The 5,858-nt window shown below is 41.9% G+C and overlaps 1 pseudogene; it reads left to right on the top strand.

Moving 5' to 3' along the window:
- Positions 1 to 4,365: 4,365 nt before the first annotated feature.
- On the top strand, positions 4,366 to 5,593 carry LOC132370207 (endoplasmic reticulum mannosyl-oligosaccharide 1,2-alpha-mannosidase-like; annotated as a pseudogene).
- The last annotated feature ends 265 nt before the right edge of the window (positions 5,594 to 5,858 follow it).

Here is a 5,858-nt window from a genome sequence, read left to right as displayed (position 1 = left end):
CTGAGGGCTGCAAGCAAAGGAAAAAAGACAATTAATAAAGACTTCTCTACTTGAAGGCATTCAGTGTGGCCACCTGGACACTGTGGACCTCTTGTCTGTCAAAGTGGCTCATCCCAAAGAAACCAGGAGTCACTTCAAAACAAGAATCAAAGGGCAGATAAAGAGAATCTCCTACATCTTCCATAAGGGAGTAGAAATAAAAGTAATGATGAGAAGTGTTCTCTCATCTATTTTCTCAAAGAGTTTTTCTAAGGCTGGTATTTTTCTTTCTTCTATGATAAAATTTATTAGCTAGATCATCTGGGCCTGGGTTTCTTGTGGGGAGATGGTATTCAAGCAGTCCTCAAATGATATCAGAATCACCAAGAAGGTCTGTTAAAACACAGCTTGCTGAGACTGCACCTCCAAATTCTGATTTCATAGGTGGCTGGAGTGAGGCCTGAGGATTTACATTTCAAAAAGTTCCCAGGTGTACCTGATGCTGCCATTCTGGAGAACCACACTTGGGATAACCACTGCCTTAACAGGAATAGGGCTATTCGGATTTTCTGTTTCTTCTGTGTCATTCTTGATAAGCTGTATTTGTCAAGAAATTTGTTCATTTCATCTGTGTTGTGATATTCTTTGGTATGCTGTTGCTTACCGTCTTTTTAATGTCTATAAAATCTGCAGTGATGTTCAGAGAACAGCATCTTGTTTTTCAACTTCATGGCTGTTATGGACTGACTTGTTTCCCCACCTTCCCCCCACTCCAACACACACAATTTGTGTGTTGAATTCCTAACTCCTACTTCCGCAGAATGTGACTGTATTTGGAGATAGGGCCTTTAAAAAGGTAATTAAGGTAAAATGAGGTCATATGGGTGGGCTCTAATCCTGTACGACTGATGTCCTCGTAAGAAGAGGAGATTAGAACACAGACAACACATAGATAGACACAGAGAGAAGGCAATCTGCCAGTCAAGTACAGAGGCCTCAAAAGAAACCAAACCTGCTGACACCTTGATCTAGGACTTTTATCTTCCAGAATTGTGAGAAAACAAATTTCTGATGTATTATCTATCCAGTTTGTGATATTTTACTATGGCAGCCCTAGAAAACAAACACAGCAGTACTTAGAATTTTAAAATTTTATTTATTTTTTCTTTGACTCATTTTGTTGATTTCCCCCACTGACTTGGGAGGATTGAATCTGTCTTCTTCGCTATAGTATTTCAGCATCTAGCACAGAGCAGAACATAATATTTCCTCAATAAATATTTGTAGCATGTTGACAAAAGACACTGAGTGTGAGTATCTCACATTGCCATTGAGAATTCCTGGCTGACTTGGGGCTCTGAATGACCACTCTCTTCCTCCACTCTCATGGAGACACTGTTCTGCCTGTGAAATCTTGGGATATGTGCTTCCCTTGGTTATGCTGCCTGCATTTCCTGAAATTCAAAGAAAAGTACTCACTTCACACTTTTTCTTGGAGAAGAACCATCTGGACGAATCTCCATGAGATTGGGTTATTGATTCCTTCTCCAGTTTTTGCACACAGTACATTCTGAATTTTCTGATTCAACAAATTTTCTGATTCGTCTACCTTTCTGATAGATCCCAATGGAGGTGCTGTTTTCTCACTTCTGCCAGCTCCATCTCCAGTTAGTGCTGGGGTCTGCTCTACTGGTTCCACTCCCTAGGAGTCCATGGGCCACATATGTGTCTCCCGCTGTCACATTACTTCCAGCTTGGGGTGTCTTTATTTGAATGCTGCTTACAATTCTCACAGAGAAGGAGGAAACATTTCTTTTCCCTGGAGAATATCAATTTTCCCCCTTTCTCTTTCTGAATATCTTGAACTGGTTAAAATTTTTGGTCCTGAAATCTGCCTCTTATTAGGAGTGTGAATTTGAGAAATGTATTGTAAATCTCTTTAAGCTTAAGTTTTCTTCTCTTCAAAAGGAAGTAGTAATTTCATGAATTAAGAGAGATATTGCACCTAGAAAACTCTTAATACATCTAGCAAATGATGGTGATATTATGATGATCATGATGATGACAATGATGATGATGATATTTTTGGCTTCTTATTAAACTTTTTTTATCATGGAAAATTTCAAATAACTCTATACTATACAGAGAGAATATAATGAAGCCCCACGTACCCATCACTCACATGGCTAGTCTCACTCTACACATACCCTCAGAGGATGTGTTTACTGGAGACAGAATTGTTCTCAGGCTCCTTTAGAAACCTTTTATCCTACAGTTAACCTGAAAGAACCTTTTGCTATTGGTCTCCACCAACATTTGGATTTGAGATTTCCTTTCTTCTCTTTTTTTTTTTTTTAAGATTTTTTGATGTGGACCATTTTTAAAGTCTTTATTGAATTTGTTACAATATTGCTTCTGTTTTATGTTTTGGTTTTTTGGCCATGAGGCATGTGGGATCTTAGGTCCCCAACCAGGGATAGAACCCATACCGCCTGCATTGGAAGGAGAAGTCTTAACCACTGGACCCCCAGGGAAGCCCCTGGATTTGAGATTTCTGTGTCTCATTTATTTTACTCTTGCACTTGAGATGGAAATACAATAAAAACGTTACTCATTGAGATATATGAGGAAAGAGGTTAGAATCTAATTCAGTTAGAACTTGTCAGCCATTTAAAGACAGTTGTAGTTTTATGATTTTTAAAGTCTTAGAGTAACTCAAATTAAACTAACTATTGGGAAGCTGAAGTCTTTTGGGATCTATTTTGATGACTATTAGAGAGATATTTAAAGGACTATCTTAATAGTTTGTAAATATGTGCTTATAAAAATCTTCTTTTTCTTAAATGAGGAGGTTAAGTATGTTCCTTGGAATTTATGTTTTAAGGAAATGTTGCTATATGAAATTTTCAGAAGAACAGAGACAATGGTAGGTCAAGATAAAATTGCCTTTCATTCACTGAACAGTTATCCAAACAGTTATAATAATTTCTATTATCTATTGAGTATCTACCATATGTCAGGGCTTAACATAGTCTTATTTCATTTAAATTCTCACAGCCATTCTCTTGTGGCATTATCCTTTTTTTAAACTCATAGAGGTTAAAATATTTGCCCAAGTTCATATAGCTAAGAAGAGGAAGAACTGGAGTTTGAAACAGTTCTAACTAACTTCAAAGCCCATGTCCCTTCCTCTATGCCTTGCTTCAACCCAATAGCAGAGGCAAACTCACATGTGGCTGACTATCATCAAATGGGTGAGAGCTCTGGGAAACATAAGTATGAAGTATTTGGGAACCCTAGGGGAACTCAGAGCAGGGTACCACTAACTGACCTCAGGAATGTTTGTTAAGGCTTCCCAGAGGGAAGGCTGATGTGCCTTGAAGGATGATTAGAAAAAAAAAAAATTAAAACAGTGTCTGTTCAGTGAAAAGTGGTCAAGTGTTCTTGTGGGGCCAGAGGTGCTTTTGTAAAAAGTAAACAGAGTAGAGTAGATAGGACAGAAGCCTGGGCCCTGGGAACTAACAATCTGGGTTCAAATTCCAACTCTGTCACATACAAGCTTGTCAAGTGCTTTAAATGCTATAAACTTGTTTCCTCAGATGTAAAAGGAGAGCAACAATAGTTCATACCTCATAGGTATTAGAAGGAGTAAATTAAAGGAGATGATGCATATAAAGCATTTAGCACACTGCTTGGTCCCAAGGCTTGACATTCTCCCCTTCCCTCACCCGGTTTCTTCCCCAGCTGCCAGGAATCAGAGCAGTGGGTCCCAAAGTGTGGTCTGTAAACCAGCAGCCTCAGCAGAACCTGGGAACCTGTTAGAAATGCAGTCTCCTCTCTACCCTACATCTACTGAATCAGAATATCTGGGGATAGGGACAAAAGCGGCCTGAAATTTAATGAGCCCTCAGATAATTCTCAGGTATGCAAAAACTTGAGAAGCATTGCTTGAGTTCTTTCGAGGCTTAGTTAACACATCACTACGCAGAAGACGGTCACTGGCTGTCTGCAACGTCCTCTTTTTCATTAGCCCACTGTAAAGACATTCTCCGAACAGAAAGTGTCATCCAGCGCTATAAACCACAGGACTAGAGGCTGCCCAATGCCCACAGGGCAAGTAACTAAACTACCCCGCAGGGTAAAAATTGGTCAAACTGAGCCGCATGCGCAGGCGCAGTGCTCCGCGGGGCGGGCTGGGGGCGGTGCTTCTAGGGCCTTGGCAGGAAACGGGAAGTGGAAGCTGAACGTCTTCTGCTCAGAGGCAGCGCCACAGCCGGGGGACAGCAGCAGCAGGTAAAGGACGCTGTTTTGTGGGGAAAGGGGAATTACCCCTACGGTATCATTATTTTCCTCGTAGCCTTTCTGACTGGGCGTAAACTACTTTCCATGAACATAAACATTGCCGCTAGTGAGGCCTCCATAGATGTCAGTATAGTGTCAGAAGTGACAAACGTTCAGTTTGAGTTCCGAGAACTCTCGTCTCAGTGGAGATGAGAAATTTCAGGAGGTAGTGATGAAAGTGACAAAGTATATACATTCCCTGCCTGGGAAGAATGATGGGTTAGTGCCCATATTCATTTATACCAACAGTGGCTTCTTCCCTTCAGTGGATCTTCACTCTTGGAACCAGAGGTCTGCTGAAGCAGTGGATCCAAGGAAGAAAGAAAGAAATTCAGTTGCTACAAGACTATGTTGAAGCCGTAGAGGAGTAAAAGAGCACCTGCTTCAGCAGTCTGAGCCCAGCAAGCTGAGTTTTGTGGGAGAAGTTGTGGATGGCAAATTCTGAGTCAAGATGCATTTAATGTGTTTTTTGCTTGGGAACTCTGGCTCTGGGTGTAAGCTATGGTCTGACCACTGACCACATGGAGCTAGCTGAAGCCTTTATGGTGACCTATTACCAGATAGATGTGTCATCAGTTTAGGAGTGGGGTGAGTCCAGAAATTTTGTACTTCAACGTTAACCCCAAAGTTAGCCTTAAGGATATGGGGATCTGGCCTGAAGACAATTTCAATCTGCTTTGACTAGAGACAGTGGAGAGTCTGTTCTGTCTGTACTGTTCAGTGGGGACGAGGAATACCAGGATCAGGGGTGGGAGATCCTGCAGTATTTCAACAGATATACCAACATCCAGTCAGGTGTCTATTCTTTTTTTTTTTTTTTTTGGCTGCGTTGGGTCTTCGTCGCTGTGCGCAGGCTTTCTCCAGTTGCCGCGAGCGAGGGCTACTCTTTGTTGCGGTGCGTGGGCTTCTCATTGCGGTGGCTTCTCTTGTTGCGGAGCACGGGCTCTAGGTGTGTGGGCTTCAGTAGCTGTGGCTCACGGGCTTAGTTGCTCCGCGGCATGTGGGATCTTCCCGGACCAGGGCTGGACCCCGTGTCCCCTGCACTGGCAGGTGGATTCTTAACCACTCCGCCTCCAGGGAAGTTCCCAGGCGTCTATTCTTCAATCAATAATGTTCAGAATCAAATCCCAAGAGACAAGATGAAAAGTTTCTTTCTATGATAAACTCTAGGTACATATATCTTCTCTTTTCAGATGACATGGACTTCCTCAACCTTGACAAATATGTATTTAATATAGAGGGTCATCCCCTGGCCATCTGGACTTCAGCTTAAAAGGCTTGGAACAACTCCCAATCATGGGACTTTTCTGGATTGAACATCGTGTATAGTAGAATTTTCTTTTAAGTTATAGATAGGCAAGCCAATTGCTTATGCATAAAATGAGTTATCCTTTGACCTTTAGCCATGAGGATGTGCAGCCCAGTTGGCTACTGTGAGCCAGACAAGTTCCAAATCTGGGCTGAAGATGTCAAGTCTAATGGGACAGCTGGGGTCCAGGACTCCTTGGAAGGCAGGGTACCTGTGGGTTTTTCAGGGC

The sequence above is a fragment of the Balaenoptera ricei genome, chromosome 8 (assembly GCF_028023285.1).
Source record: "Balaenoptera ricei isolate mBalRic1 chromosome 8, mBalRic1.hap2, whole genome shotgun sequence".
NCBI classification, from domain to species: Eukaryota; Metazoa; Chordata; class Mammalia; order Artiodactyla; family Balaenopteridae; genus Balaenoptera; species Balaenoptera ricei.
Note: the sequence above shows the minus strand (reverse complement) of the source record. Positions and strands in the feature narration are given on the sequence as shown.